At 35.7% G+C, this 14,165-nt stretch overlaps 1 pseudogene; it reads right to left on the minus strand.

The window, feature by feature from the left end:
• Positions 1-8,734: 8,734 nt before the first annotated feature.
• On the minus strand, positions 8,735-12,201 carry LOC112621673 (annotated as a pseudogene).
• Between the last annotated feature and the right edge of the window lie 1,964 nt (positions 12,202-14,165).

Here is a 14,165-nt window from a genome sequence, read left to right on the forward strand (position 1 = left end):
AGGTAAAGCAGAGAGAGGTCAAGGACATGCTGAGCAGCTCCCTAGGTGCTTCCTTCCCATATCAGACATGTGTTCCTGGTCAAGAATACATAAGTCTCTAAACGAGGTACGTAAGTTATTACTCCAGACATCAGGGAGTATTTTGTTTATGAAACATCTCCCATTTATCATTAGCTGGTTATTGTATTTTCCAGGGATATTTTCCTCCTAAATCTATAGATTCTGGTTTTATTTTCTATAAACCATCCTTAATGAAGGGCATCCCATTACAAACTTTCTCTAGATAAGGACTCCACTCTTAGTAAATATTGTTCATGTATTTACCCAGAGGTCTAGTTATGATGTTGTCAAGGAGATATGACTGGGTACCTCCACTTGGTGAACAGAGTAATTAATGACAGACTAGACATTTTAGCACCTTCCTCAATATTTATGCTGTTTTTTGTGAGATTATATTTTCCTATTTCACTGAATTCAGAACTGTCAATGTGCCTTGCTTTGGCCAATAAAGTGGGGATGAAAGTGAAGCATATCTGAGCAAAGTTTAAAGATCCAGCTTGTGATATGCTTTTTTTCCACTCTGCTAAGAATATAGCAATGTCCCAGGTAAAGGTTACTCTACCTTCCTTGGTCTCAAGTGAAAAAGACATGATAGACACTTAGAGTGTGCGAGAATTTAACTCTGCTCTAAGTCACTGAGCAGGTTGTTTGTCACTACATCTGATTCGAAAGAGTGAACCAGAGAAAAATCTTAGCATGCGGGAGCCTATGGGGGAAGACTGAGAGAAAGCCTTCTTGGTCACAAAACTCCAAAAATATTATATTATCTCATGTAATGTTAATTTTTTTCTGAATTATGGTATAATGCATCTTGGTTATACTCAGTATGTCAGCAAACTAGTATATTGATAGTATCATGAAGATAATAGTATAGCCTGAAAATGATTTGTTGGGCAATAAATATTTATTATAAAGCCACTATTATTTTAATAAGATGAGTAATACCAAATATTTAAGCTCTTGCATGTGAATCTATAAAAATCCATAGAAACAAATCAATATGTATTAAAACTGATAAAATTCCCATAAACACAAAAAGATGGCTCTTGAATGTTCAACCCATTTATTTTTTTCTTTACTTATATAACCTTATTTTTAAAGTTTGATGGTATAATTTGTATTTCTATTTCATTTATAATAGAAGTTTTAAGATATTTTAGAAATAACTGTTTTAGATGTATTAATTTTAAATATATATTTAAAACATATAGATTAAATATACATACATTTAGATTTATAGATTTTAAAATATATATTTTGTTATATTAATATAGTAGTATGATATATAGTTACATACACATTTATATTTATATACACATTTATTTCAAGTTTTATTTTAGACACAGGGGGTACATGTGCAGGTTTGTTACATAGTTATATTGTACCCAGGTAGCGAGTATAGTCCCCAATACATAGTTTTTTGATCCATTCCCCCCTGCATTCCTCTCCTCTCTAGTAGTCCACAGTGTCCATTGTTCTCATGTTTATGTCCATGTCCATAGGTGCTCAATGTATAGCTTCTACTTAAAAGTCAGAAGACGTAGTATTTGATTTTCTGTTCCTGCATTAATTAGCTTGGGATTATGGACTCCAGTTGTATACATGTTGCTGAACAGGTTATGATTTCACTCTATTTTTTCTTTGTCTCCATAGTATGCTATGGTATAAACGTACACATTTACTTTACCCAGTCCTCCATTGATGGGCACCTAGGTTGATTCCATGTCTTTGTTATGGTGAATAGTGTGGTGATAAACATAGGAATGTATGTGTCTTTTTAGTACAAATATCTATTTCCCTTTGGGTATATACACAGTGACGGGATTGCTGGATTGAATGAGAACTCTGAATGGTAGTTCTTTGAGAAATCTCCAAAGTGCTTTCCACAGTCCTGAACTAATTTACATTCCTACCAACAGTGTATAGGTGTTCCCTTTTCTTTGCAGCTTTGCTAGTATCTGCTGCTTTTTGATGTTTTAATAATAGTCATTCTGACTGGTGTGAAATGTTGTCTTGTGGTTTCGATTTGCATTTTTCCAATGATTAGGGAAGATAAAGATGTTTTCAACAGTGTTTGCCATTTGTTTTCTTTTTTAAAATTATACTTTAAGTTCTGGGTTACATGTGCAGAACATGCAGTTTTGTTACACAGGTATACATGTGCCATGGTGGTTTGCTGCACCCATCAACCCGTCACCTTCATTAAGTACTTCTCCTAATGTTATCGCTCCCCTATCCCTCTACCGCTCGACTATGTCTTCTTTTCAGAAGTGTCTGTTCATGTCCTTTGTCCATTTTTTAATGGGGTTATTTGTTTTCTGTTTGTTCATTTATTAAGTTTCTTATAGATTCTGAATGTTATATATACCTTTGTCAGATACATAGTAAATATTTTCTCCCATTCTCTAGGTTTTCTGTTTACTTCGATGGTATCTTTTCCTGTGTAGAAGCTCCTTAGTTTTATTATCCCCTACTTGTCAAATTTTGCTTTTGGAGACTTAGCCAATTTTTTTTTTTTTTTTTTTTGCCCAAGTCCATATTAACAGTAGTGTTTCCTAGGCTTTCTTCTAGAACATTTACAGTTTGAGGTCTTATATTTAAATATTTAACCCATCTCAAATTAACACTTCTATGTGGTAAAAGGTGAGGGCCCGGTTTCATTCTTCTGCATATGACTAGCCAGCTATCCCAGCACCATTTATTGAATAGGGAATCCTTGCCCCTTTGCTTGTTTTTGTTAGCCTTATCAAAGATCAGATGTTTACAAGTGTGAAGATTTATTTCTGAGTTTCTTATTCTGTTTCATTAGTCTATGGGTCTGTTTTTGTACCAGTACTGTGCTGTTTTGGTTACTATTGCCTTATAATGAAGTTTGAAGTTGGGTATTGTGATGCCTCCAGCTTTGTTCTTTTTGCTTAGAATTGCTTTGACTATTTGAGCTCTAAGGCCCATATGAAACTTAGAATAACTTTTTTCTAATTCTGTCAAGAATGACATTGGTAGTTTGATAAAAGTAGTGTTGCATCTGTAAATTGCTTTGGGCAGTATGGCTACTTTAATAATGTTGATTCTTCCAATACATGAGCCATGCTATGTTTTTCTACTTATTTGAGTTAACTCTGATTTCTTTCAGCAGTGTTTTTTAGTTCTCCTTGTAGAGATCTTTCACCTCCTTGGGTGGCTGTATTCCTAGGTATTTCATTTTCTTTGTTGCTATTGTCAGTGGGATTGTGTTTTTGACTTGACTCTCATCCTGGGCATTATTGATATATAGAAATGCTACTGATTTTTGTACATTAATTTGTATCCTGAAACCTTACTAAAATTGTTTATCAGCTCTAGGAGTCTGTTGGTAGATAATTTAGGGTTTTATAGGTATAGAATTATATTATCAGTGAACAGAGATAGTTTGATTTTTTCTTTTCTCTTTGGATGCTTTTTATTTCTTCCTTTAGCCTGACTGCCCTGGCTAGGACTTCCAGTACTATGTTGAATAAGAGTGGTGAAAGTGGGTATCCTTTCTTGTTCCAGTTCTCAAAGGGAACTTTTGCCTGTTTAGCATGATGTTGGCTATGGGTTTGTCATAGATGGCTCATTATTTTGAGGTATATTCCTTTGATGCCTTGTTTTTTGAAAATTTTAATTATGAAGAAATGTTGGATTTTATTGGAAGCTTTTTCTGCATCTATTGAGTGATCATATGGTTTTATTTTTAATTCTGTTTAAGGGGTTAATCACAATTATTGATTTGTGTGTGGAACCAGCCTTCCATCCCACAAATAAAGCCTAGTTAATCATGGTATATTAACTTTTTGATGTGCCGCTATATTCAATTTGCTAGTATTTTACTGAGGATTTTTGCATCTATGTTCATCAGGGATATTGACGTGAAGTTTTCTTTTCTGTGTTGTGTCTCTGCCAGATTTTGGTATGTGGTTGATGCTAGTCTCATAGAATGAGTTAAGGAGGAGCCCCTCCTCCTCAACTTTTTTGGAACACGTTCAGTAGGATTGGGTACCAGTTCTTATTTGTACATCTGATAAAATTCAGCTATGAATCCATCTGGTCCAGGGAAATTTTGTTGTTGTTGTTGGTAGGTGTTTTATTACTGAATCAATTTCAGAGCTCGATATTGGTCTATTTGGGGTTTCAACCTCTTATTGATTCAATATGGGGAGACTGTGTGTTTCCAGGAATTTATCCATTTCCTCTATATTTTCTAATTTGCATGCACAGAGTTGTTCATAGTATTTTCTGAGGATCTTTGTATTTATGTGGGATCAGTTGTAATATTATGTTTATAATTTCTGATTTACTTATTTTTATTTTCTCTTTTTTCTTTATTAATCTAGCTAGCAGTCTATCAATCTTGTTTTTGCAAAGAACAAACTATTGGTTTCATTGATTTTTTAATAGATTTCTGCATCTCAATTTCATTGAGTTCTTCTAAAATTCTAGTTATTTATTTTCTTCTGCTAGTATTGGGGTTGTTTTATTCTTTTTATTCTAATTCTTTTGTTTTGTTTTGTTTTTTGAGACGGAGTCTCGCTCTGTCGCCCAGGCTGGAGAGCAGTGGCCGGATCTCAGCTCACTGCAAGCTCCGCCTCCCGAGTTTATGCCATTCTCCTGCCTCAGCCTCCTGAGTAGCTGAGACTACAGGCGCCCGCTACTTCGCCGGGCTAGTTTTTTGTATTTTTTAATAAAGACGGGGTTTCACCGTGTTAGCCAGGATGGTCTCGATATCCTGACCTCATGATCCGCCCGTCTCGGCCTCCCAAAGTGCTGGGATTACAGGCTTGAGCCACCGCGCCCGGCCTCTAATTCTTTTAAGTGCAAAATTAGATTGTTTATTTGAGATCTTTCTGACTTCTCGATAAAGGGTTTTAGGCTATAAACTTTGCTCTAAACACCACGTTAGCTACATCTCAGATTTGTGTAAGCCATGTCTGCATTTTCATTAATTTCATTTTTTAAGCTTCTACCTTAATTTTGAGTTTACCCATGAGTTATTCAGGAGCAGGTTGTTTGATTTCCATAAATGTGTGCAGGTTTGAGAGTTCTTCTTGAAACTGATTTCTATTTTAATTGCACTGTGGTCCAAGAGTATACTTGGTATGATTTTAGTTTTTCTGAATCTATTGATACTTGCTTTTTGACCAATCAATATGTTCTATGCACCAATGAGAAGGATGTATATTCTGTGATTATTGGATGGTCTGTAGATGTCTATTAGGTCCAATTGATCAAGTGTTGAGTTTAAGTCTAGAATTTAGAATTTCTTTTAAACCTATTTCTTTGCTTTGGAGACAAATGGGCACCAACAGTGAACAACTATTCTTTCATACTAAATTCTTTGGTTTTCCATGGGAAATGTTCTGATGTATCTATTCAAGTTGAAAGGAGATCTTTTTGATTTCTTACTTGAAATCTTGACTCTACATGACCACTCTCGTGGAAAGGATGGGCCTTGACATGTATTTATATTACAGATGTAATTTGTTTCCAAAATCTAACCATCTTCTTTAAGGCAAGTTTATGCCACCATCGCAAGAATACAACTACGTGTAGAAAATAATTGCAAAAATGAAAATGTAGTTTTTCCTCTTAAAATTAAGCTTGACTTAACTTAGTCACAAAAAAACCAAAATACTATTGTCTAAGAATAAATGCTTTTTTAATACATAATTATATGAAAAAAGAGTTGGTGTCTATTCTTCACAATTATCAATAAGCGAGGCCTATATTATTTTTCTGATTTGTCTGCTTTCTTTAAATGATGGCATCTACCTTATAGCCCAGACTAGCTTTTCCAGCTGCAGCTGTCACATCTGCCTTATAGCCAGAAGGAAGAAAAGACAGAAGAAGGACATTTCTCCTCCTTTTAAGTGTATTTCCTAGAAGTTAAATGCACCTTTTCTTCTGTTTATATACCATTGATCAGAACAAATAGAAAATCTAGTTCAAGGGAGGCTGGAAATACAGATTCTATACTGTGTAACCACACATACAGCTATGCTTAGGGGGATCAATTGCTGAAGAAAAAGAAAAGAATATGTGAAGAGAAAACACTGGCTCATTTGACTTTGAGAATTTGGACCATTTCTTTGTCCAAATAACCTCACCAGAAAAAAAAAAAATCTACTAAAATTATTTTGAACGTTAAAAGAGACTCTCTTAAATTTACAGCACTTTTTTGATACTGTTAAGTCCTATATGGCTTTAATTGTACAATTAATTTGTAATGAGTATGTCTTATTGACATCTCAGTGTCTATTGGTATATTCAATAGTAAGCAAGTTAAGAAAATGTCTTCTTTACTTACCGTGCGTTCAATAATAATGAATACATTTTCAACATTATTCACAAATTGCAGTAACTTAACGATGAATTATCATAACACATTCCTTACCTTGGCTAACGTTTACCAAACTTTCCTTTCAAACTTGTGCAATTTAGGATATTATTAGTTCTGGTAACAAACATAAAGTGATGAAGGGATTCAAACCACATAGAAATGTCAGCAATAACTAAAATACTATCATTATTACAGTGCCACAATATCTCCTGGTGCCTATGCAAGTATCCCAGGTTGCCTAGTTAATAAACTTGCTCATCTTTTATGGTGTCAGAATTCAGTAAAAATATTTCTTTTCACCAAAAAAATTATCACATGTTTTAATAAACACATTTAGACGTGTCTGGCTTCATAGTGTGCTATGTCTCATCTCTCGCTTTTTAGCTTGTCAGATATTGTCACAACAGAAAAGATACAGTACTCAATTATAGCACAATAGGCTTTATGTATTTATCAAAAATAGTGCACACCCATGAAGACTTGGCAGGCCACCAAAGTGGCCTGGAAAACCTTCTGAGAACCACTAGCACCAAAAACATACAATCTCATCTGTTCTTGCAGCTAAATTTGAAAGTGGTAATACTCTATAGACATATTTTTGGTTTTTCAATATGAATGTATTTTTTATTATTCTTATTTTTTAAATTATTTACCATCTCTCTTATTATATAAGCAGTTAGCCTGTTAGTATGTTTATACATATTTTAATTTGATTGTATAAGACATTTGGCATACCTGGTGCTATATTACATGTTACATGTATGAAGCAGACACTGATAGAACTCTGATTAAGCCTTTGCATGCTGCCATTTCTATGTCTACCTGAGGGCTTTTGAATCCTATTCTCTGTGTTTCTACTTCTCAGGTTTTTGGGTTTTTTTTCTGAAGCTATGGAAGGGTAATCTATCCCAGCATACAACAGGCCAGAAGTCCTGCATCCCCTGGAAACAGTCTTTAAACTGGTGATCGATGGTAATGTCTCAGCTCTCTTGATCTTTCATTGGGATAATTTTGAAGTACATGCGTTATACCATCCTCCAGTGTTTCCCTGTAAAAATGAACTCCAGTCACCCATGTTGATTGCTGGCTAGGTCACTCACACAGTATTGGCTGCCACCCTTTCCCTGTGTCATTTTCTGCCTTTTCCCAGAAACTCTGAAAAAAAAAAATGCTGCTTATATTTGTAAGTTTTACTCGAAATTTTCTCCTTAGTTTGGGGAAACCACATTAAGCCAATATGATAAATGTCTCCCTGAATTTTCCTTTGCATATATGATTTTCCTTTCTTTGTCTTAATATAATATCTCACATTCTCTTGTTTGAATTGTTACGGTAACTTCTCACCTGATCTCGACTCTGATTCACAGTCACTGGTTTTCTTCCTAAATCCCAAGGTTGAGCTTGACTCAAACCTATTCAAAAATTTTCATTGCCTACTCTCTAATGGCCCAATATGCAAAAGCTTCCAAAATTTTGCCTGGATATTTGCTTTCAACCTTGCTTTTCACTTTGTCACCCAACTCTACTCTAGTGAGAGCAGAGAGGTGGCTGCCTGTAAACATAGCATCCCATGCTCTCTCAAGCTTCACTACTTCTACTCAAGCTGGTTCCTCTGCCTAAAACTGTGTTGTTCAATATAGTAACCATTAAATTTAAATTAAATAAGCTTTAGAATTCAGTTTTAAAGTTTCAAGTTTTTAATAGCCACAAGTGGCTCATGGCTATTCTATCAGACACGACAGATAAATAACATTTCTCTCATAGCAGAAAGTTCTATCAGACACCACTGGTCTAGAGCAACCTTGCTTTTATATTTAATGTTTAAAATACTTCTTTTTTCCCTTCTCAGTTGCATCTCAAAAGCTAACATTTTTGTGAGAAATTCTCCCAAAGTAGAATTCACTTTGTCATATGACTTTACTGATTTATTTATTTTTGCTTCATTCAATCCATGGCAGATGTCATGTATTTTACTTAAGAATATTTGTGCATATAAATCTGTTCCCACTTAGGCAGATACCTTAAACACAGGATTAGTGCATTCTCATCTTTGTGTTTCTGGAGACACTTAACACAGTGCTTTACTTATCAATAACTACTTTTTAAATTATTTTGAACCAATCAAATCAGCCTAAACTCTCTAGAAATTATATATAAAGGTTTCTTTCAAACTACTTCTTTCCAAATTCTATATTTTTGCCATCATTATTCAGAATCTAGTCTTGTCTGTTAAGTTTTGAAAGCCTATCTATTTTTTTTTTTTCCAGTGGAAAATAACTTTTATTGAGACCCCATCAGCTGCAAAATCTGTTCCTGGCATTAAGCTCCTTCTTGCTTTGCAATCTGGTCTTTTTTAGCGGTTCCATGAACACTTTCTTCTCCTACATGGTCTGGAAGTGGCCACAGCCAAACCTGGAAACAGTGTTGATGAACTTAAAGTCAGTCTTCTCCAGAGCAGGACGCTTGGTCTGCACCATCAAAGGCTTGCGGAGGTGAGCACTCACTTCTTGATTCCCACCACACAGCCCTTCAGCATGACAAAGTCATTGGTCACTTCATTATAGTGGACCAAGCTACCCAGAGGGTTGATGCTCTTGTCAGACAAGTTGTCATCAGTGGAGGCATTGTTCTTGATCCATTTTTCATCCTTCATAAGGTAGCCCTGACCAATTTTATAGATCTTGTTATTCTCGTGCAGTGATGGTAGCTTTTCTGCTCAGCACATGCCACAGAGAAGGCCACACAGACAGGATGCCATGTCCCAATACAAGCAGCGTTACACAGCCTTTGGTGGGTCTTGTGGGGCAGCTTCTTTGTGTGCCAATGACTGGTGACCCCTTTTGTAGCCTTTGTACTTGGTCACCTCAATGACATCAATTACCCTGTCCTTCCCAAACAATTGGTTCACAGGTACCTGCTGCTCTAGCCTCTCATGGGCCCAGTCCAGTTTCTCAGCCACAGTGCCTCAGTTCGCCTGGATCTCCATCAGGGGTGCCTTCTCTGGCACAGAGGAAGCAGGCACATCTGAGTATGGGCAATGATAGAGATGATTTGGCAGTACATTTTCATGCTGTTGAATTCCTTCTCCAGCTGCTTGTTGCCATCCTCATTCTGCCATTTCTTACGGTAGCTGGTAAAGGTCATCTTTATAGATTATGCCAGTCCTTATAGAAGCACCTTTGCACTCATTGCTGATGTGCTCAGCAAAGACAGTCTTGAAGGTCTGGAGGCCTTGAGGGGTTTGCATATACCCACAATGCCCACAACTACCATGGGCAGTGTCTCCACAATGGTCACAGCCTCTACCACTTCCTTCTTGTTCACCTTGGATCCTGGGCTGTCAGCTTCTCACATGATGTAGGCCATGCCAGCCTTGCATCCCAGGAAGGCTGTGAGGTGGAATGGCTTGGAAGGTTCATCCTCAGGGAAGCTCTTCACCTTCCCATGAAGCCTGCTGCTGTGTTTCCAAGGCAGGAAGCCTAGAGACCTGTGCCAAGGAACAGTGAACTTCCAATGAGACAGCACACTGTCACATCCCGCTGGTCATAATTGTAAATCATAATTGTATCATCTGTCTCGATTAATTTTGTCAGTTGTAGATATAACTGGAAAATACAAATATATGGTTTATTTTATTTCTCAGAGCACTAATTTTTTATTGCTCTCCTGGCATCTAAATATACTGACGTAAGCTTCCGGTTGCTTTTTGGGATTATAAAATCCTAGAAAATAGAAGCCATATCAATATAATTAAATTTGCCTATATTCTTGCATAGAATTTTGCTTATTGATTGCTTCCTTTTGATGTTTGTTGCCACTTGCAGTACCTATTTGCAGAGAAAATCCATACATGCAAGTGGATCTGGGAGGCTTACATCGCTCTTCAATATTAGAACTATATTCTGGTTGAACTACTCTTCCATTTATTTAACTAAACATTAATAGAAGTTTTGAATTCAGTTGGCCAAAAGTAACCCTAGATTCTTTCACTGGAGATTTAAATCTTCCTTGATGTGATTCACAGACATTCTTTATGTATTGCTTCTTAACCTGTTGCACACCTAAATAACAGTACTATTATCTTTCTTAAATTTTATGATTTTCTATGTGTGGATTATAAAGAGGACTCACTAAGTTGATGTTTATTTTTGCAGAGAGATCGTATGGACTCTAAATGGTCACCAAATTCTCTGAAAAATTCTTTCAAACTATAAAAGAATATAGTTTAAAGGAACCCAAGATAATCTTTTATAAATGTGTTTATTAATTCAGGCCACATATTTTGAATACATTTTAACTTTGAGGTATCAAACAATAGTTTCATTTTCTTCTGAATAAAGATACCTAAAAACCACAGTCAAATATATTTTTATTTCTAAAGTGTTTGCTGAACTATGACACTCAAGAGTATACCAAATTTTCTCAATTAGGGCGAATAAACAAAGTTTGAACATAAATAATTTCCAAATATTGACACCCATTGTTACATTTCTCAAATTCAAAACAAAAGTATGTCAGGAATTAAAGTTCAATAAATAATATCTAATCATTAGTTATTGAATGTTTAAAATCATATGATTCCATACATTTTGTTATTCATGTCTACTAACTTTAGATTTTTAAAGTTTAAAATAGAAAATGTAATCTTATTTTCTTTAAGCTTTAATTAAGGACAGAATATTCAGAAGTGTCTAACACCTGCTTTATAATAAGTACCGCATTATTTCAAATGCCAGATGGACCAATTAAAATATTCTTTCAGATGATGTAAAATCTTATGATGTAGGTTGTTTTTTTAATCCAAATTTAAATATGCACTATAAGAATGTAAAATTATCTGAGTACATGTTAACGAAATAACTTCATTTTTACCATGAAGGGAATGCAAAGGACTAAGTCTTTTTTTTTCCACTCCTCCATGATGACCTCCCCATTCTTATCGTTTAATTTCAGTAAGCTTTACTACCTGAGTTCTTGTTTCCCCATGATTATTACTGTTAGAAACAGCTAATATTTTACATGGAAAATGAACACCCTAAAACAAAGAGAGAATTACAGGCTTTTAATCTACAATTAACCAGAAATTAAAATTGATTAAAGAAAAAAGGTATAGAGAAATATAGACAAAAATTTGTGTATATTTTATAAAACCTATAACTTCAGCCAGCTCATATGTTTATACCAACTAGTTAGTTATCATTTATTTCATTCATGTAGTAGGAACCCTATTAGTAGCTCCCATCGAGATCATCCATCTAGTACATATTTTCCACACCCTGAAGGTGTAAGTTTGGTGGAACTTCCTCAAAAGCATTATTCACAGTCCCTAACACCTTTTTTATACCCATTATTTGTAAACAGCTGATTATGCATAAAGTGATTGGGTTCCCTATATCTGCTCACTGATTCAGAAAATAATTTCACAATTTTACTATCATCAGGCAAAGATAATAGCTTTATCCTCTGTTTTGGTGATTTGTTTATATCTAGTTCATAACATTTAGTGCTTTCCTTTCCATTTTCTTGTTATACACCTTTCTTCTCCAATAACCTCTAAAATCCTCTGGGGTTGAGGCCTGGTGTCATCCATCTTGTATCTCTGATGCCTGGCACCATGCCTAGAACACTAAATGTTTCCAAGCATGTGGCTGTGGGCTATGGCATATGTGGCTCTTAGTCTCATCAGTATCTAAGGCTCCCATCTTTTCATACCGACAAATACAATTACCAGCATCACTGGGGGGCAACCTCAGTATGGAGCAACCAGAGCTACTGCCTAAGCCCATGGCTTGGAGAAATTCACACTACTATTCAGCAGTGACCCAGAAAGACCAAATATTAGTTGATTCATGTTTAAACAAAGCCTTTTGACTTCTGTATACAACAGAAGCAGCCTGTCAGATGAGATGTTATCATGTTAACACAGCACTGTGTAGCCCCTGTGTTCTGTTTCTTCTTTCTACATAAAACTTTTCATTGAGGTTCTTTAAACACACACTGTTTGCCTTTATTTGGTTTGAATACATCTATCCACCTATATATTCAAAACAACCTGAGATCACAACCTGAGGGCTATAAATATCATGTTTGTAGACTCATAGGTATCTAAGCTCATCTTGAAAGCATCCCGTATGTTTTAAAGTCTTTGAAGTCTGGAGAGCTTGGGAGACTACAGTTGAACAATTGTTCATAGCCTTCCTGACATTAGGAACACAATGGTCAAATCTTATGTCTAATAGTCTAAAGCTACAGCCAAATAGGATGCTCAATGGCACATTTAGTTACAGAAGCCAGTAATCTCTCAACAAGATGGGAGAAAAGGAGATCAGTTTTTAAGTGAGATCTTAATCAGGAAGTTATCTTTCCCAACGAAAGATTCAGGACAGATTGGAGAATGCATACTGCAGTTTACAGACCATAACACTGAGTTCTAATAAGAGAGAAAAGAAGAAACTCCATTTTCTTCTAAATATAGAGACAAATAATTCTGAATAATAGTAAGTCAATCAGACAGGAAGCATTTTTCTATCAATTGGAAATAAGAAAGGGATATGTGCCAAAACATGGATAAAATTTCAGGACTCAGAATGAACACTAAGAAACTGTATAAACAAAAATAAACTTTGCATAAAATAAGTGTGTGTGTGTGTGTGTGTGTGTGTGTGTATGTGAGAGAGAGAGAGAGAGAGAGAGACAGAGAGAGACAGAGAGAGAGAGACAGAGAGAGAGAGAGAGAGAATGCCAGAATATCACTTGGTATATACTTGTTCCCACAGAAATAGAAGAGCAATATGAACCAGGTAAGAATAAAGACTACTTATTTAAAAACATTTCAAGAGTTCATTAGTGTGGAGGCATAGAAGTTTATATATCATTTATCATTAAGCATGTAGGCCAGGTGCGATGGGTCACACCTGTAATCCCAGCACTTTGGGAGGCCAAGGCAGGTGGATCATGAGGTCAGAAAATTGATACTATCCTGGCTAACACAGTGAAACCCGATCTCTACTAAAAATACAAAAAAAAAAAAAAATAGCTGTGTGTGGTGGCACGCACCTGTAGTTCCAGCTACTTGGGAGACTGACGCAGGATAATCACTTGAACTCAGGAGGTGGAGGTTGTAGTGAGCTGAGATTGCCCCACTGCACTCCAGCCTGAGTGACAGAGCAAGATGAAGAAAAGAAAGAAAGAAAGAAAGAAAGAGAAAGAAAGAAAGAAAGAAAGAAAGAAAGAAAGAAAGAAAGAAAGAAAGAAAGAAAGAAAGAAAGAAGAGAAAGAAGGAAGCAAGGAAGGAAAGAAGAAAGGAAAGAAAGAAGGAAAGAAAGAAAGGAGAAAGAGAAAGAAAGAAAGAGTTTATGTATATGTATACACACACACACACACACTCAATTTGTTTTCTTTTATGAAAATTTGTTTTGTTATTATCAACCTAAATTCCCATCAATGGTAGACTGGATAAAGAACATGTGGTACTAAAACACCAAGCAATACTACACAACCATAGAAAAAAATGAGATCATGCCCTTTGCAGCAGCATAGTTGGAGTTCAGAGGCCATTATCCTAAGCAAACTAATGCAGTAACAGAAAACCAAATACTGCATGTTCTCACTTATAAGTGGGAGCTAAACAGTAAATGCTCATGGACACAAAGAAGGGAACAGCAGACACCAGGGCCTACCTGAGGGTGGAGGGAAGGAGGAGGATGAGGATAGAAAAACTATCCATTGGGTAACATGCTTATTACCTGGC

This window comes from Theropithecus gelada, chromosome 3, assembly GCF_003255815.1.
Source record: "Theropithecus gelada isolate Dixy chromosome 3, Tgel_1.0, whole genome shotgun sequence".
In the NCBI taxonomy this organism is placed as follows: Eukaryota; Metazoa; Chordata; class Mammalia; order Primates; family Cercopithecidae; genus Theropithecus; species Theropithecus gelada.